General features: G+C 42.3%; 1 protein-coding gene across 1 annotated transcript in view; it reads left to right on the top strand.

Moving 5' to 3' along the window:
• KLHL25 (kelch like family member 25) overlaps positions 1–20,236 on the top strand; it is a 282,369-nt gene extending 262,133 nt beyond the window's left edge. Inside the window, exon 3 of the mRNA XM_078683164.1 lies at positions 17,775–20,236. The gene's annotated coding sequence lies outside the window, so the exon portion shown is untranslated. The remainder of the gene's footprint in view (positions 1–17,774) is intronic.
• Positions 20,237–20,628: the final 392 nt, after the last annotated feature.

Genomic DNA, 20,628 nt, shown 5'->3' with positions numbered 1-20,628 from the left:
GCAGCAGGCTGTTAGCATTACAGAGTGGCAGTCCAGCAGAGTGGCAGTCATTTTAATAACACATCAGTCCATCTTCCTTGAGTAACCACAGGCCCAGAAGTGTACTGAAGTGGTGATGTTCGAGGTACTGCATTTCTATTTTGATGCCCTGGTACTGGAAGGTGTAAGAAGATTCTAGACAGTGGCTTTGAGGTGCAGGTAATCCCCTTCCTCCCCTGCCCTGGCTCCAAGCTGGCTGGAGTGACAATACAGGGCTGTTAGACCAATTGTGTTGCGACAGGGCACAGCCTATTCAGATGCAAGTGGGACTAGCTCCGCCCCTCCCATCAAGCCAATTAATGGCGCATTAAGGCCCAACAAGTCCACGTAAGCTCCCATTGTATGTGGCTGTCTAAAGGGAATGCACAAGGCCCAGCTGTCACCCACCCCAGACGTTTATTCAGAGACAGGCAGACGGCACAGAATGGTTAACGTAAGAAAATGCCAACTTTCTAAAAGTGGGTTTTCAGAATTACAATTTACATTTCGACCTTACCGTAAGTTATTATTTTAAATTGTGAACCTAGAGACACCATACTCAAAATATCTATATATTCTCAATTAGAAATGACACCTATAAAATGTAACAAGGTAATCTCAATGTTAACCTATGGGAGAGATAGGCATTGCGGTATCGAAAAACAAATTTGACGGAGTAATCCGTCCGCAGAACTCTTAATCAGGCTCTTTATTACTTGTAATTGACTTCCTTCAACCTCAAATAATAATTCAGTTTCTTACAATATCCTCATTATCTACCAGCATTCAGCTTTAAGAGTCAGTAGTTCATCTGGACATGTGATGAAACTACTATGTGATGTTTTTATACTGCAAAGATATGTATACAGTCATATTTATTGAAATGCGAATAAAGAAATTAAAAAAATATCTATCACTATGAATATGAGATGGGTGATCCACACAGAAACGTAGGTAAAAAGCAGAAATATTTCTTGAGGACAAGCACAAATAGTCTTTTGCAGCTACACTGGACAAGGTAAACTCTAAAACATGCAGTATTTTATTGTTTGATACCTAGGGCATTTGTAAAGATGAAAATTTGCACCTGTTTCACCATTAAATGTGCTTTTACGAATTATGACTTGTTCTGATAGTCTACAATGCTCCCTGATCCACCTTAATGAAGTGAACAATTCTAGATAAGCAATAATTTCCCAATTTCCTTCATAGACAATACTAACAAAAGAAACATGACACACTGTCCTGCGGTGGACTTGCCACCCTACTTTAGACCTACTTTTTCAGAGGTTATCTTTTAGATTGCATGGGTGTGGTATAGCAGATTTCTACTGTTAATTAAGTCACAACAGGACCACCATACACAATAGCAAATTGATTAGCAACGTTGGGATCAGTGGACTTGACTGATCCAGTCTTGCACAGTATTATTAGCCCTTATTAGCCCTACAAGCTTTAAAGCACTGTTGGGTCTAAAAAATCCTTTTATTTAGTTGATTTTTTGGGTTATGTCCGATTTTTTCCTTTTTGGAATACGAGAGGAATTGTGCTGGTTCTTATTGAGGTGATTGCTTTTAATATTCTTGTGATGGCTGCCACATAGTTTCCTTGGTCCAACTCTTGTTATTGCACAGTCAAATGTTTACTTGTTTTCAGGATGTTTAACCTCATCTAATCATTGATTAAACCTTACTATCTCTCACAGCCTTGATACTGTCTGTTTCTGTGGAATGCAAATCAGTTGCAGGATTACCAAACACAATCTCCAATCTAGGCACCAACAATTGGGAATGCAATCATGAAAAATATCTCCTAGCACGTGTCCAACGTACAGTCTCAGCAGTCAAGGTTAAATCAAAAGGGCTTTTTGGGAATCTCCTGATCAGACTATTTGCCATGACAATCCTCAATTCCTGCGATGAAGTAATGGTCATGCCCTACTAACCAGCATGCATCTAAACTTGGTAATCCTCCAGATATATGGCTTGGTTGTCTTTTTTCAGTCACATATGTCACTAGTAACATTCTCGATCACAGAGCTGTGCGTCATAAATATTAACTATTTATTATTTTGTATTGCTTTCACATGATTAGGTAAATAGTGTTTCATGCCTCAGATTTGATGATAGTTGTCACAGGTAGAAATAATTTCACCATGACATTAACTGCGACATAAAGCTTGTTTTTGGTTCTCAGGGAAGTAGCGGTCATTAGTGCAACAGGCGCAATGGCACTCAGGCCTGGGCTGGGAGTAGTTTACTGCTACTAAATTATGAATGTCTTTTTAGGTCGCATCATATGTGAGATGTTAAGACCTGTTGTTTCAAGTTTCAAGTTTATTTATTTTTATGATTACGGAACTCACATGAGATCCACATAAAAGACATAGTATTACATTCCAAAAAAAGACTTGAATAAGAAATATTGTATATACATAGAGTAATGGAAGTGTTAAAAATATACAGAATAAACTGGACATAAAAACCACCGCCTAATACAGATTCAAAAAACATTTTAAAAAGTTATACAATTTAAAACAGAACATTTCATTGGGGGGGTTGTTCATGGCCGCAATAAAAGCAGTAGCATTCAAAATATTCAATTGGAAACAGATGGGTCTTAGCCACTTTCGCCTATAAGACAGTAAGGCTGGGCAAACAAAGATAACATGGAGCAAATCCTGATTTTTCATATTGCAGAGATCACATAAAGCTGAAGAACCATACCATCTGGATAAGAGAGATTTCAAAGGAAGTAAATCCTGCCTTAGTAATAGCACCAGACGCCTAACTCCATGAGGAATATTCCAATCAACATAGGGTTGCGCTGTCCTCATCAGAGAGGAATCAATAACTGGAGTGGTGCCTTTATTCAGAATGCGAAACTCTCTATCCAGTCTAAACCCTAATTCCCAAGATGCTGACTTCAAAAGGGATTTCAACTGATATGCCGATAAAGAGAATAAAACAGCTTCATCTAATTGTAAATGGTTCACAGCATATCTAAAAAAAATTAGAATTAAAGAATAATCATTAAGATTCCCCAGCAGCTCGGTTTTTATGAGATGTCTTAACGTTCCAGGTTCACCCTTAGCCAGGCTAAAAACCCAGCGCACACTCCCCGCTAGACTTTGAACCCAGCTGCTACGTAAACCAATCAATCAATCAATCAATCATGCCATTTGTATAGCACACTACTCACCCGGGAGGGTCTCAAGGCGCTTGGGGGGAGGGGTATGCTACTGCTCGAACAGCCAGGTCTTGAGTTGTTTCCTGAAGGCGAGATGGTCCTGGGTCAGCCGAAGGTGGATGGGGAGGGAGTTCCAAGTCTTGGCAGCCAGGTAAGAGAAGGATCTTCCTCCGGCGGTGGCTCTTCGGATGCGTGGTACGGCTGCGAGGGCGAGGCTGGTGGACCGTAGCTGGCGGGTGGGCGTGTAGAAGGTCAGGCGGTCGTTGAGGTACTTGGGGCCCAGGTCGTGGAGAGACTTGTGTGCGTGGGTGAGGAGCCGGAACGTGATCCTCTTGTCGACGGGGAGCCAGTGCAGGTTCCTCAGGTGGCTGGAGATGTGGCTGCGTCGGGGGACATCCAGGATGAGTCGGGCGGAGGCGTTCTGGATGCGCTGGAGTCTTTTCTGTAGCTTGGCTGTGGTTCCGGCGTAGAGGGCGTTTCCGTAGTTCAGTCGGCTGGTGACGAGTGACTGGGTGACAGTCTTCCTGGTCTCGGTCGGGATCCAGCGGAAGATCTTGCGAAGCATACGCAGGGTGTTGAAGCACGATGAGGAGACGGCGTTGACTTGTCTGGTCATCGAGAGGGAGGGGTCCAGGATGAAGCCCAGGTTGCGTGCGTGGTCGGTTGGCTTGGGTGCGGTGCCCAAATTCCTGTCTAAGGGCAGCTGTTGAACTAGCTGTGTTGACAGTTAAAAGGCTACGCAGGATTTTACCTTCAGAGGAGTTTAAGAAGCTCCAACATTTCACATCGATTAATTCCATTCCATAAAGTAAAGAGGCAGGTATTTTTGCTCGAAATACCTCCAACAATATTGAAAAATGTCTTCTGCCTGTGGCCTTATATAGAAACACCAAACTCTTTCCCTGGACAATAGCTTTCCGGTTGTTATTAGCTATGTGAGCTTTTTCACTTAAGTTGCTCATAACAATTTTGCCAAGGAAGATGTAAGATTTTACTATTTCCAATTTTTGGCCTCCCACAGACCAATGAAAGTTCACATATTTAGAATGCTTCCTGCCCGAAAAACACATCACTTTACTTTTTACAATATTTATTGTCAGATGATGCTTTCCTGCGTACTTGTGTTATGCATGCAGGCGATTATTCAACCCTTTAGGCGTTAGATCGAGAATCAAAATGTCATCAGCATACATAAGACATACAATTGGAGAGCCCCCCAATTTCGGAGCAATACCTGTGCTTGCAGAGAGAACCTGGGGTAAATCGGCTATATATAGGGAAAACAGCAAAGGAGCCAACAGGCAACCTTGCTTGAACCCATTTGATGTAATGATAATTCTAGATAGACCTCTTTCCCCCCCAACAACACTCTGCACCAGGTATCCGAATGCAAAGCACGGACTAATCTGATAAGAGTGGATGGCATCCCCAAATCGATTAACTTTCCCCACAGTAATGATCTATCCACTTTATCGAAAGCTGTGGAGAAATCGATGATGGCGCCATAAACTCGCCCTCCACGGACCTTAACGTATTTCTCCGTTATAACCTGGAGTGCAGTCAGATTATCTAGGGTACCGTGCCTCTTCCTGAAACCGGTTTGTTCATAAGGTAAAATTTCAGCCATGGACACCCAATAGTTAATTAAATTAAGAAGACATTTTACAAAAACCTTGCCAATTGCATCTAATAGAGCAATTTGGCGATAATTTTGAGGTAAATCTGTAGCCCCTTTTTTAAAGAGAGGAACTAGTATGCTCCCTTTCCAAGATGGAGGAATAATACCACTAACAAAACAAAATTTAAACACTGGATAAAGGATTTTACTCCATAGTTCGCTGTGTTGTTTTAAAGCAGAGATAGGGACTTCATCCGGACCCATCGCGCCAGAAGAGCGCATGCCCTTGATAGCTAATTCGATATCCTTTTCGCACGGTGGATCAAAGGGAAGATGGTCCTCATAGAGAGAATCATTGTCCCGTTGCAAGCCATTACTGCTATACAAATGCTTAATATATTGAACCCAAGACTGCTCATCAATAGAAGTTGGCGTGGGACTAGATCTAGAACCACAACCTTCGGCAATTAAAGACCAGAATGTCCTTGCTTGAACCTTATGTGAGGATTCCCGGAGTTTGATCCATAGAGAATCATCCTTATCTCTTTTTAATCTAGCCTTCAACCTTGATCTCCTTCTTTTTAACAGGACTAATTTGTGATGCCGTTCCTTGTTAAATAATAAATATTGACCCCTTATCAATTTATTTATTTCATTATTTAATTGCCGAAGTGGTTTGGGGAATACTAAAGGTTTTTTAATAGGAGGAACTTTCTTTACAGTTAAGATTACTAATTCCAAGAAATCTGAAAAACCTAGAAGTTCCCTCCCGTCCCATTGGGCAAATTCTCCACAGTAGATACCAAGATACTCTGCACACTCTTAATGACCCCAGAATTCCAGTAACATTTCCCTGACTTGGCTCCAAAATTCACCGAATTAGTATCAATGTGCCAAGAGTCCGACAGGGGCGGCTTGAGATCAACTGTAGCAGTCAACACTTTGTGATCGCTTAGTTCAGAATTAACAACCAATACATCCTTCATAAAGGGAAAAAAAGAGCTATCAGCTACTACATAATCAATAATTGATTCTCCATTTTTTGATTTGTGAGTAAAAGCTGCAGGGATGTCAGAGGGAAGCCTACCATTTATTACTATGCAATCTACCTTAGAAAGACCTTCCAAGATTAATTTCCCTCTTTTGTTGGACTGAGCTTGTGGAATATGGAGAGATTCTTCCTTAAGCTTATTCCTGAACAGATCTAGACCACGATTAGATATTTTACAGTTGAGATCCCCTAATAACAGTATATGTGGAGGGGATGAAGCATCCATAAGATTAGATATAAAGGAAAAAAGCGACTTTAGGCGAACATTGAAACAAGTATCAGGAGGAATATAGGTATTTATTAGGACGAGTGATTTGTTTGGACCGTCTTTAACCAGATTTTTCAAAGTTAATGCCTGAAACAATTTTTTCGGGTCTAGAAAATGGGAAAAATTCCAATTAATCTTATTGGAGAGTAAACATGCCAATCCACCCTTCGCGTGGCCTCTCCTAGAGGGAAGTGCACTACCATCTAAAACAAAATACTCTTTTTCCATCATTAGTTTTCCTTCCACCCAGGTCTCCTGAAGGCAAATGATATCAGCTACTAGGGATTGTAAGAATAATATTTTTTCCAGACTATTCTTCAAACCCGCAATGTTCCAAGAAATAATCTTCAAATCAATGTTAAAAATTTAAATGAGGTTTAAGGGTAGAGGTGGATTTGCTTGAAAGAACACCTGGCAACCAACTCCATTTAGATATGTCATTCATCAAAACTAGTTTGGAAGGAGGCGGATTTTTGTAAAGTACTTGCCTTTCATTATTTGCTACACAAATTTTTAAATCCTTAGTCTTAGCTGAGGACCAATCTGTAGGGATCGGATTTATTCCTTGAATAGTTGACAAGTTAGTGGACAGTTTGTTACCCTGTTCCTCAATGAAGAAAGGGGCAACATCTATCCCTCTAATTTGTAGTTCCTCTGCCCAATGTAGGATGTGATTTAATACCAATTTAGAATGAAACTTAACCCTAGCAGTTTTCCCCGCTGTGGAATTCAGAAGTGTTACCAAGTCCAGATCGGAAGTTTGGATTAGTTTTAGACTTTCGATCTCTCGGAAACACTTAAGAAGTGCCGATCTATTTAAAATAAGATTGATATCAAAAAGAGGAATAAAATCTAAGAAGACGGTATCAACACTTTTTTTCTCCTGAGTAGACGAGGTGGAAACAGGCTCAATTACAAGTAAATCCTGAAATGGCTTAGCTAAAGGGTTAATAATTGGAGGTATAACATTTACGGGGAAAATCGATTCAACAGGTTGTGAATTTCTCGAAGGTCCTACAGAGTCAATAGTAATATTCACCAGGTCCCCTTTGGATACCCCAGTTGTGTCATCGAGAGAATTATGAGAGAGCTCTTTCGGGCAAGAATTTTCTAGTAAGGCCTCTAAGTTATTTTCAAAATTAAGTTTCTTCTGTCTTTTTTTATAGAATCTTCGGACAGGTTTCCTTTTTTTTGCTCTATTCTCTTTTTGCATTGTAGGAGCTAACTTATCATCGTTATTTGGGGGATCAATGAATGCCTCTTTTCCTATTTTTATATGCGGGGTAAATATAGGATATTCAGGAGGCATTTCCGTATTTTGCGTGTCAACTGAGTCTATCAAAGGTTCTATCACTTCATCAAGGATAGCGATACAATTGCTTCCAGCTGACACTACATTGTCGACAATGAGACCCTCCGGAATAGCCGCTAACTTATTTCCAATCCGCCCATCAGAAACTGAGTTCAAGTCCCTTTGAACTGGGTCTAAAATTTCCATCTCCTTAGTTATCCTCTTGTCTTTACTCGTATTCACCAATAAATTGTCAGACTCAAGATGCGACCTAAGAACGGACCCCCCTTTATTATGTAATAGCACCCTAAGAATTTGGGTTACCGTATCTAGGACGCAGTCTGAGCCTCCGACAAATTTTTCCAGTAAACGAAGAATGGAAGATAACAAGTATTCCAAAGAAGACAAGGCTTTAGAAATTAGCTTATCATTGCCAATCGGAGAACTCGGAAGGATGTTATTCAAATTAGTGCCAGGGCTAGATGAGAGGTTTAGCTGAGCTAGTGAAAAATCTGATTTATTAGAAGGAGTGCTGCTGTAAAGATGGAGCCTAGGGGTAAGGGGAGCTTCATTAGCAATTGTATTGACCATGGCTTTAGCATGAGCGGATTCAGAGTACCTCTTTTGCGACTGTAAATCAATATCAGGTAAAGTAAAATCACCCTCCGGAATTAACGTGGAATGAGAAGGGCCAGGAGAGACTTTTAATTCCTCCTTAATCGGAAGAGTTGGATTAAGCGCTGTTGACTCAGATACATTTAAAAAAATGTCATTAAAGGATTTTAAATTATTAAAACCAGAAGCCCCAAAAGGGAGCTCCCTTTGCTTCTGTAAATCAGACAAAACAAGAGGGGGACTCCCCGCTATTTCAGACGAGGGGTTCCCAAGATGGAGCGACAATGGAATCTCAGTCAAATTGATGTTATCCGTAACAGGGAGAGGAACTACCTCTGATTCATTGCCCTTTAGTTCGTCTGGGTTTGAGGCATCCGACAAAACTTTATCCTTTCCCCTTTCCCATAAATTAAACAGTTGACATTGACCTTTCAGTTGCAGGGTAGAATTAATTTTATTCCGCAAGGGATTCGATTTCGTTTTGGAACCTGACCTCCCCACTAATACTCGACCTGAACGAAGTTTTTTTGCCGTCATATTTAAGACAAAAAAGAAAACAACAAAGGAATACAACGGAAAATCAAAACAATAATATAACAATCTTAACTAGGAATAGAATCAGTTCAATAAACAGATAGAAAAACAAAGGCCAAAGGGACAGGGCCCAGCCCAGCCTACTTCAGCCTCTGACGGCCGCAGACGGCCCGCCCTTGTCCCGGGCTTCGCTCCGCGCTTCGTTCCGCGCGCGTCCCGCGTGCGCGGGTATTGTGCTGTTTATGTACGTATATGCTGTGGGCGTGGCTACAGGGAGAGCGGGATCGGTGTCAAGAATTGGCCTCGCAGGGACTCCTGGTAGTTTGAGTCCCTGCCGTCACGCTCGCAGCCCTGTAAACTGTCACAAACCCCCACAGAGTGTCCAGGTGAAGCGGGACCCGCGAAGCGGGTCCGGCGAACTGTAGCGTTGAGGTCAGGAGGCAATTCACAACAGTAAGGTCAATGTCCTCAGCTCCGTTTTAACCAAAATGCAGGCGAAGGAGAATCCACCGGTGCAAGGAAATGAAGCAGCTTTTACCAATAGCCCGTGCGCTGTGGGCGTGGCTACAGGGAGAGCGGGCCAGGTGTCAAGAATTGGCCTCGCAGGGACTCCTGGTAGTTTGAGTCCCTGCCGTCACGCTCGCAGCACTGTAAACTGTCACAAACCCTCACAGAGTGTCCAGGTGAAGCGGGACCCGCAAAGCGGGTCCGGCGAACTGTAGCGTTGAGGTCAGGAGGCAATTCACAACAGTAAGGTCACTGTCCTCAGCTCTGTTTTAACCAAAATGCAGGCGAAACCTGTTGTTTCCAATATACATAGAGTGGGCTTTTGTTCAGCCCTTTGCTCATGATTAGATGGCTTTGTTGTCAATCTCAGTTGTCTCCTCTTGTGGCTTTCCTTCTTGCTCATGTTTAGCCACCCCTCCCCAGGAGCATTTCATTCTAACAGTGTTCTGATTAGTTGACTTGTACCTTTCTACTGCTGACATTGCTTGCATTCAGGGAACTACTTTTTTCTTTTGCTTTGTAGCAATGTGTTATCTTCTTCCCCCCTCAACTCCGATTGTTCTCTGCATTATATTCCCTCTCCCCTACCTTTTTCCGTTGTGTCCCCAATCCCTCCCCACCCACCTTGTTTATTTGTTAATATTACTGCTGTGTCTGTCCCTCCCCACTTAGCAGTCTTTCTCCTTCACTAGCTTACTAGCTTCAATATATATAAAAAACAAGATGTTGTGTGAATTGACTGCCTGGTGTTGTAATAATAACTTCTTTTTGTTTGGTAAGGAGACTTGGAAGCAAGAAAGGGGCATGGCTATGGCATGTTGTTTCTCCCCCAGCTATGCATGCTTGCATGTTGACTGGTGGAAGGAACAGGTCCTAAGCACGATATCCAACATACATAATGCCGACACTGGTTAAGGTTTATTGATGATGTCTTCGTAGTATGGGAGGGAGATAAAAAAAAGTGGACAGGAGTTTGTCAACAGTCTGAACAGCAACTCCAGTAACCTTAACTTTACATCCAATATTAGCCAAACCAAAGTTGAATTTTTGGATGTACAAGTCTCAGTTCTTAACAACAGTTTAGTGACAACTTTGTTCAGGAAAGAAACAGCAGGGAATAGCATATTACATGCTACCAGTAGTCATCCAAAGCACCTCATAGAAAGTATTCCGTTTGGTGAACTGCTGAGACTCAAACGTATTTGCAGCTCGCCACAGGAATTTGATAAATGTTCTAATGAGATGGTGGTGAGATTACAAGAGCGGGGATACACCAAAGCAGTTCTTTCTCAAGCTTTAAGTAAGGCTAGGGAAAGGACAAGAGAATCTTTGCTAGCTCCCAGAGCAATTCCTAGTAAAAGGGAGGAAGAAAGCCCCAGATTAATCACCACATTTAGTAAGCAAGAGAGAAAAATGAAATCAATCATTAAAAAGAACTGGCCTATCATGCTTACAGATGGGGTGTTAGGCTGTAGGTTACCTGAAACACCCACCATCACGTACAGAAGATCTAAATCTATGAGGAGCCAACTGGTTAAAATTAGTCCAGAAATTGGCTTTGGGAGCTCCTGGCTTAAACATAAGTGCTCATCATGCCGAGCATGTAAATTCGGCATCAATACAACCCACTACAATACCCCTTTTTCGGACGTAAGTGTGGCCATCAAAGGAAGCTATGGATGTCGAACAGAGTATGCTGTGTATGTTCTGACGTGCACCTGTGGCTTACGCTATGTCGGTAGCACCAAGCTGCAGGTGCACGTCAGAATTTTGCAGCATCTCAGTGCCATAGTGAATAATGACACTGCCAGGCATTTCAAGGCTGAACACAACAACAAGTTGAAATGCCTCACGTACTTTGTGATACATGCGATGGCCCCCCTGAGAAGGGGTGGGAATAGAGAGAAACTCCTAAGAAAATTAGAGACACGTATGATTTTGGAGCTGGATAGTAAAAGTCCAAATGGGTTGAATAATACCGAAGATCTGCACAATTATTTATGAGCTTGTGTGTAATCTGTGGTTTTACTTACGTATTTATTCACCTAGATGTGTATCATTGTTTTCAAGTTGAGCATGTGGCAATATTATTGTAGATCTTCAATTGTTTTGACGAAAGTTGATGGATTAGGATGGAATTATCCAGGTCTTAGGACTTATGAATTTATTTTTATCAGGATTTAGTGTTTTTAACACAAAGTATAACAGGTTAATTAGTATTTTCCATCATTATTGGGGAAAAAATTACAAATATTTTTAAAAATGTTACCGCAGATCTTTGCATAATATGGGAATTTGGATAGTAATAAGGATGAGGTGTGTATATATACTATGAAATTATGTAATATTAGGGTGTTTTCAGTAAGTTTATATTGGAGCACTTTGTCACTTTTTCAGTATTTATAGGCTTCCATGCAGACACATTTTTTAGTAACTTGTTAACACAAGCATTTACAATGCAACGGTCTCGCCTTTGCAAAAGTTAGAGCTATTGGCATTGTAAATGACAATTTTTTTTATTTATGTGTTGGTTTTGAAAACTGATAAATAAATGGCATTGTCATTTACAATGGCAATAGCTGAGCTGTAACCCTTATGCTCTCTGCCTCACACCCGCCTCTCTCATTTATTACGGCAGTAATAAAGTTATTCTTTTGACGTGACTGTCTTGTCCTTTGAATACTATTCAATCCCCTTCCACAGCCTCCCAACTTTTCATTTAGACATTAAGGGACTAATTACAACCGTTCATGATTGCATCGGATAAAAATCAGACAACAAGGTACTTAGAATGTATCAGATCTGCAATTATTGCCTGTTGTGACTTTCTGGAGAACATCATGCAAAATGTGGTGCTTACCTTACCGTCCTGTATGTCTCAGTAATATTGCCCCTTTTACTCCATGTTAAATGGTCGCTTGTTTAACCTGCCAAAAATTTAACAAAGCGAGTGATCTTTAACGCATCTGTTATTTCCAAGTGCAATAAAAATCACATCACTTGTGTTTGCAATTTCCTGCTCCAACAGACGTTTTTAACGTAATGTAATGGCTCACTTGTAAACAGGCCCTAAAAGTGTTTATATGTCATTGCATGCTTAATTTCAAAATGTGGCCCTTGTGATGATGGACAAACATCCCGAACAACTACTGCGCACTTCGACACAATTTGAAGCACATTGATTAAGTAATTCATCCATCTTACCACTCTCTTTGATTCGTCAGTCCATATTCACATATTCACCCCCCGCGGAGGCGGCTCCAGCGGAGGGTGCTGCCCCAGCCGAGAGTGCTGCCCCGACGGAGCCAGAGAAGCCGGCAGAGGTCGCGCCCCCACCCTCTCCAGCGGAGCCCGAGAAGCCAAAGGATGGTAAGGAGGGGAGCGTTCATGGGAAATACTGTAAGAGGGCAAAGTGGGTGCACGAGGAAAGCCCAGCAGCAGAGCTTCACCACGAATGCGGAAAGTAACATTTCTTCATTACGAAACGCTGTAAACCAATTTTACTCACCCTCACAGACTATGTAACATTACACAAGTGTATCCGTAAAGTCAATCTAGTCTTCTTTAACTTTACAAAGCCTCGGGTATATTCTCTTTTGATATTATGTACGTAAAAATCTGCTGGCCCCTAATTTAACCGGCAAAAATATATCGCTTTTCTGAAAAAGATGACTGCGTGGCCTGTCAATGCGTGGTATTTAAACAAGCAGACCGGGTGAGTCGAGCGCGAACGTGAAACTGTATGCTGGCTTGCCAGCGAAAGCGGGACAGGCGATGTGCGCGTGGCTGGACGTGCGCGTCCACAGACCACAATCTGCGCGTGCCCCAGCTACACCCGGGAGCGGCGATGATACCCCAGAGGCTGTCCGGCACTTTGAGAACATGCAGCGCAATGTTTTGGATTAGCCCTGCACTTACCAGAGGGCGGACGATGTTCCTGTGAGCCCCACTTCTGCCACCCGAGTTCCTTGAGAAAGCAGAGCAGAGGGCTGAAGGTGGAAGTTCTGAGTGGCAAGCCTGCTGCCACTGTGGTTCTTCCCGCAGGGGAAAGAGGCCGGGTTTCAGGCGTGGCCCTGCCAGCGTGAGGAGAGACTCCGGCAGCCCCATCAATGGAGAGCAACAGCCAGCTACAAAAACAAGCAGACCGGGTGAGTCGAGCGCGAAAGTGAAACTGTACGCTGGCTTGCCAGCGAAGCGGGACAGGCGATGTGCGCGTGGCTGGACGTGCGCGTCCACAGACCAAAATCTGCACGTGCCCCGGTGTGTCTCCCTTGGGAAGCATCACGCTGACAATTAGTCTAAAAAGGAGTTTGATATGTTGAAAAAGTTGAGCCAATGTATTCATGCAGATGAAAAGAGAGTTTCATGGAGTTATCCCATCAAGTGCTCGTAGGAACCAACAAGGAGTTATTGTATTTTTTAATGTTGACCCAGTATTGCAGATTTTGCACAAATTGCTAATTTTTGCACAGTGTACTGTTTACATATGTATTTATTGAAATATCAATGTATGGAGGTCGGAAATACAATTTTCAAGGTTCTTATTAGATGCAAATCATGTTAGGATGTTATCATTATTTATATATTTATATATTATGTATATTTATTCTGATTTGCTACATTTGCACATATCAGCATTTATGCTGTTATAAAATTGCCAAAGGTAACGCAAAATCCAATAATCTTATTGAGAAAACGTTATTACTATTTTGACTCACCGCAATGATGTAGATGCACTTGTGCAATTGCTAAGTGTTTCTTCTATGTTTAGTATTGGAAGCCACGTGACTCTCACAATGGGTGGTCACCAAGCAAACTTTAAAAACATTGGCATTTGCTGTATTCCAATCTGTGTGATCAAGAGCACTTCCTGCTCGAAACACGTCGCAGAGAGGAGGTCTAAATAAAATACCCACCTGCCAGAACCTTGTGGCCCATCTCTCTCTCTTCGCCTGGAGTGGAAGTTTTGTGAGAATGCTTGGAGCAATAAAAAAAAATTTAACAAAGGATGCGGCACACCGAATGGTATTTGCTTATTTTATTAACAAGCCACCAAGGCTTTGTTCGCCTTGGTGGCTGAAACGCGCTGAAACGCGTTGGTGGGGGAGAGCTTGTTAATAAAATAAGCAAATACCATTCGGTGTGCTGCATCCTTTGTTCAAAAGAATTAAAAATCGGACCTGGACCCGGTCCCTATGCAGAGCACCGGCTGTGGAGCGCCCTAGGAGCAAAGGGTCACTTTGGAGAAGATGTATATATATATATATTTTTTTTTTTTGTGGCACGCCCCACACTAAGCAGCTGAGGGGCCATTTGTCTTTGCATACATTCGACACTTGCAATCCCCACTGCAGCTCATGGACCATTCCCTGTCAGTGACCACTCCTTCAGAGATCCCCTCCTCCTTTTGTACATCTGTGCAACGTGAAAGAAAAGCAAAAAATATTTTCTTTTGGAACTATTTCGTCTAGTCGTCTTAGGTGCATTGTATTTCCCCGTAAAAATTAGCTTTTCAAACTGTCATTTAATATATATATATATCTAAAGGTGGACTTACGGAGAATTTATCCATCTACATTGACTACTTCTTGGCTGAGTTTGTGGTGAACTTAAAATCATACGTGAGGGATACGAAACATTTTATAGAACAGATCGAACACATCACTTGGGACAAATCTTTTCTGCTCATTACTCTCGATATCACGAGCCTCTACACCTGCATAAGGCACGATCTGGGGGTGAAGGCTGTTGAGTATTTTCTTGATAAGAGACCCGGCAAATACAGGGAGCATGGTATAATGCTGATTGAAATGCTGGAATTTTGTTTGCAAAATAATATATTTTTATTCCAGGATACCCTGTTTAAACAAATCTCTGGGACCGCCATGGGAACCTGCTTGGCCCCCAGCTACGCAAATCTTTTCGTGGGCTGGTGGGAGGAGCAGGTGGCCATTGCCGGGGTCAACAGTAAATGGGCGGATAACATTGTGGTGTGGCGTCGTGACATTGACGACTTGTTTGTGGTGTGGAGGGGCTCCTCCACAGAAGCCAACAATTTTATCAGGGATCTGAATAATAATGATCTGCATCTGATATTTACTGCTGACGTGAGTAGTGAGGAAGTTCACTACTTAGACCTCAGAGTTTTTGTAGAGGATGAAAAGTTACAAACTACCCTCTACAGAAAACCCACGGCAGGGAACAGTATCCTCCACGCCAAGAGTAGTCATCCACCCAGCCTAGTAAAAAGTATTCCATACGGTGAGCTACTAAGGCTGAGACGTAATTGTTCCCGTGAGGAGGACTTTACAATAGCTGCCAATGAGTGCATACGGAGATTCCGCATGAGAGGGTATGATCCGGAATTGTTAGATCTAATCTTGAATAAAGTGTCTAGGATCCCCAGACGACAACTCTTAACGTGCGAGTCTAGAAAAAAGGAAAGAAAGGGAGATAGCGAAAACATCAACAAATTTAGAATGATAACTACTTTCTCAGATGGAGCGAATGCCCTCAGAGGGATGCTCAACAAGAGTTGGCATATATTGCGAACTGATCCAGTGATTGGGAGTGATGTGCCGGAGAGACCACTGATTACTTTCCGAAAATCACGTTCTATTAAGGATATGGTGGTACAGAGTCATCTAACACCCATGAAAAGTTCTGGACAGGGTACACTGCGAGATATGGCTGGATTCTTTCCCTGTGGGAAATGCCGGAGAATTCTCTCCTATTCTGTCCCGGGCCTGAAACAACCAAAGAAGATTAAGCATTTTATAACATGTACAACACCATATGTGGTGTACTGCCTGTTGTGTCCCTGCGGGCACAAGTATATAGGGAGTACAATAAATGGGGTTAAAATGCGGGTCTTAGAACACCAACGGGCCATTATGAATAAGGACATAACATACCCGGTGGCGAGACATTTCGCCCAATCACACCAGAGCAACCGTGAACTTCTCCAATATTTTGGAATAGATCATGTCCCCCTGAACCCTAGAGGTGGGGATAGACTTACGCGTCTACGCAGATTAGAATCACGTCATATAATTGACATGCAGACGAAACAGCCTGGGGGCTTGAACATTGGAGAGGAATTAGGTGTCCATCTGGGTAAATAGCCTTAAGTCTTAGACTCTAGGCCCTCCCCCCCTTCTTATGGAGCATAGCCAGTGTATACATGCAGAAGGTCTAGGATGAAATGTGAACTTTGGAACCTGCAGTTACATTTGCTGATGATTATTTGCTCCATGTTGTCTTTCTTACACATGCATCAGACATGTGTCACCTGCAGCGCTAGTCAGATTGTTTCTTTGTGTACTTCGAACATGAATATGAATTATTTCTCAATCTCTTCTTGTGTTTCTTTTCTCCCTCTTGTTTAATCTATTAATTAATTCTAATTCTTTTTCTCCCCCCACCGTTTTTATCCCTCTTCCCCCATATTTTTCTAATTTCCTTTGTTCCCCTTTAAATGGCATAAAAAGTTGCAATATGTAATGATGACTACAAGGGATGAACTTGGTTATACTGTATATACTGTATATATTGTACATAGTGCTAATCTGGCCTGTTTAAGATTTTCTGAAGTCTTGGCTTTGCCATAGTCGGTGACATGCCGATACACGGCGAGATTTTTGTAATTTACCACCGACTTGGGTTTGTTTTTGTAGGAAATGCAAATAATGATGATTCACAAACAACCCACGGCACAATGGGACTGTGATCATAAATTGATTTGGTATGTTGGAATTTGTAAATACTTTGTAAATAGGATCTGCTGGATTCCGTGATTTGCCGATCCACGGCAAGATTATTGTATTCACTGCCATTTAAGTGAATGTAGGAATCAGTATAAATCCGGGGTCAAATTTGCATGGTGTTAATAGAACCATGCATGAGAACTACCCACTTATAAATGGCCGCTCCATTTACACAGTACGTAATGGTGTCTGGTTTTTCCCCTCACATGTGACAGGAAGTGAGGTCTGCTTATAATGTGCTGGATAACATTGCATGCATTGACACTGACGAAGGACTTACAGTCCGAAACGCGTTTGTCTGTTTGTTGGAGAAAGCCGGTAATAAAATCAACTGAGAACTATACCCCCGTGAGTGCGTGATCGTTTCCTTGGATTCAGGGACGGTTGGAGCTGGAATATATATATATATATATATATATATATATATATATATATATATATATATATTCATGTAGATGCACAGTGTGGTATACCGTTCATACGTGTTCTAGTCTAGATGAAAGTATTCATCATTTAATGTGGCAGACTAATATAAACTCAACTACCTAAATGCTGAAGATGGTCATTTTAAAATTCCTAACAGCCGTTGCGATTGTTACATTAAAGCCTCATTCATTCATTCTATTGCACTTCTGAGACTGTTTATGGAATGTCTAAAGTTAAGTAGGAAAACCTGTACATAATATGCGCCTCACAAAAGAAAAATACAAATCTCGAGGTTCCATATTTCAACTTGTGTGCGAATTAAAAAAAAGCACTGCTCTGCTCTAGGCAGGTCTTCATTAAATTGTTGTGCCAGCTAAACAGATGTGTTGTTCACGATCTAAAATAACCTCACAGTCATTGTAAACAAGTAAATAGAGTTGTTTTTCTGAGCTGGCTTTAATGTTTTTTTCTCCTTTTGATTTCCTCTCCAGATGCTGTCTGGGATTTTTCGTCTCTCGGGGTCCACACGCTGGGATTGAGGGCTGCCCAGTTTACCCCAGAGCGAACAAAGAAATTCCTGTTCGGCAGCAGCAACAACTGAAGGCCGGGCGGCGATATACCGTGTCTATTGGTGACATTTCGGAGCACTGTTCTCAACTACCAAGCATTTGTGGGGTTCGAAATTTTCTCAGCGGGAGGGGAGTTAATGTAACCAAACTCAATTTGAATATGGGCCGTTTTCAAGAACGCTTTTCTACAGAGTATCGTCCTCAGCCTGTGCTTTGGAAAAGCCAGGACGTGGCCTCCAGCTGATTCATACTCAGACGTGGAGTTTTGTATTTGTTTTCTGCTGCTGCGCCGCGTTGGAAGTGTCCCCCAAATCCCTGCGTATTAACAGCCTGGGGTTTGCTGGTGCAGCAGATGTGCCTTGCGGGTTCTTCAGTGTGCACTTTCAGACTGTTTGTTCTTGCACTGTAGTGGTCACTGGGATTGTGCCTTCGTTTGCAGACATCAGCCATGAGGGCATGTTGTGAACGAGGCCTTTAAATAGAGAGACGAGGCTACGTGGGGATCGAAGCCTCAATCCAACTACAGTTTCAGAGTGTGCCTCGGGCAGTGTTGGGAAAATTCGAAATACTCTAGTGTGCTCATGGTAATAGGAATCCGTTTTTCATAAAGTTACTGCCTTATTACACTTTTTCGATACACTGCCCACAAACTTCCATGCAGGCCGAGTGCCGCCCTAGCACCCGTTGTTTCTAGGAAACCACGGAGGAGGCACGGTGCGCCTGTGCACGTGTCCGAGCTGATCGATGTTAAAAAAAAACACGTGGTGGCCTTGAGCTTCTTTATGCGAAAATGTAAGAGCCCAGTAACGCATGACGTTCCAGCCACATCAACAATGTGAAGAAGGCAAGCTCTGGATGTCAATCTTGTGTCGTATTGAAGCCCTGAAGTTTATTGCACAGTTCAGCCGTAAAAAAAAAATAGAAACATAATTGAATAAGATTAAGGGGAGACTTTGCTAAGGAGGACCAGTCCAACCGTCTACAAGAAGATCACGGGAAAATGCCCAGAAGTCAGATGGCCTATAAATTAGGGTGACATATTGCGTAAAATGTAAATGTCTGCTTGGTGTAATCTTAGTCAGCATGTAAATGAGGGGATGAATCAACACGGCAAGAAATTAACAAAAACGGTTACAAATATGAGCTTTGACTCGAGAGAAGATTGGTCCACCTCACAGTGCTAGAGAGTAAATAAGTCTTCCAAGAACATTCTGTGGTGGGGCTCATACCACTGAACAGAACGGCAAAGGTGAACGCACAAGAATGCCTGTCAGACATGTCTGAATTGATTCCAGCTCTCGTCCTAGTTTCCCTAGACCTACAGTAACACAATCCACAAACATACTTATGGTCACTCTTAAGCCGGGCCATACTTTTGTTTGAACGTTCTCAGTGTCTGACCATTACTGTTAACACCAGATTGCCTAGTTTGTTACATTTTGCACAGTTCAGACGATTTTTTACAAACAAATCATTTAGAATGACATGATACCCGGTTGGCACAATACCTATTCCACCTAAGAACCTGCACCAGGTTAACCTTTCTTCCAATATGGGAACGATCTACAATTTAAGGATTCCTACCTCCAAGTTCACTTTTGACTTTAGCATTCAACGTGAACAAGGCAGGGTGTTTTTATAGGCACCTGAGTAGCCTAGCACTTTCCCTTTGTAAGCCTCCCAGTTTTCCGTTTGCAAGACTCAGTGCCCCATTGATATGGTTGTGTTGTCCATACCAGTACCCCGAGACTCTCGAGAAAGGCTTCAAGCAGCAACTCGTTTAGTGGGCTCTCATGGACGCATTCACAGAGAGGGAGCGTCCACCACCCTTTGAACAATTCTTTGTGCGCCCGATATGTGACTCTTAATTTGTAATAGGGTCAATACCCAATTGCCCCTGGGCCCAGTGGAGTTTGTGAAACAGAACCTCTTCTGCAATAGGCCCCCAATGTATGCTATGCAAATATGCCTTTGCACTGTGAAAAAATGCTGTCTAGTTTCCTGCTGAACTAATATAACTTTTTATTTTCAGGTATATAATTTAGTTGTATATAAAATTTGAACTTTGGGAAGAGCAGAGGTCTTCGGTTGAGACACCACCCGGTGTAAGTTGCCGAGCCCAGTACACTCTCAGCTTATCCTATTTGTGGGTCTGGCATGCATGGGGTGCTTTGAAGTATGATGTGCACCAGAGTTTGGGGGGTTCTTTGCTTCTCCTCTATAACATATCACAAGTGAGTTTTCTTTTTAGTTTGGAGCATTCTTTGCCTAAGCCAGACTTGATTTGCAACACTTTTCTTGCTGATCTGGCGTTTGTAAATGATTATTCATGCCTGTCTTTATATTCTTTAACAAGAGCTTCATTAAACTTCACTTGAAGTCTGTTTAGTGTCTTGTTTTATCTTAGATCTAAAGATCTCATCCTTTCGGCTTTGTTTCTTACAATAAAATGGCAAATGTTACTTTTAACAATGGTCTATTATTAGCAAACCATGGGGTATTTGTACCAGAGAATGGCGGATCGCGGAGTTAAGCCATAATTGCTTAGGCCGTGCAACGCCATTCTGAAAATGCAGGGATGCGCCGTATTTACAATGATACAGCGCCCCCCTGCATTTTCCCCAGCACTGGCGCCAAATTCAGTTGCCTAGCGCCAACGCAGGCACCCTTGCAGCATAGTGCAAGGATGCCTGCGTTGAGAAAATGATTGTTTATGTGCAGGAAGGTGTGCCTTCCTGCACATAAACAATCACTAATGGTGATTTGTAACTCCTGT

This window comes from Lissotriton helveticus, chromosome 3_1 (assembly GCF_964261635.1).
Source record: "Lissotriton helveticus chromosome 3_1, aLisHel1.1, whole genome shotgun sequence".
Classification (NCBI taxonomy): Eukaryota; Metazoa; Chordata; class Amphibia; order Caudata; family Salamandridae; genus Lissotriton; species Lissotriton helveticus.
The sequence above is the reverse complement of the archived record's forward strand: the minus strand, read 5'-3'. Positions and strand labels throughout refer to the sequence as shown.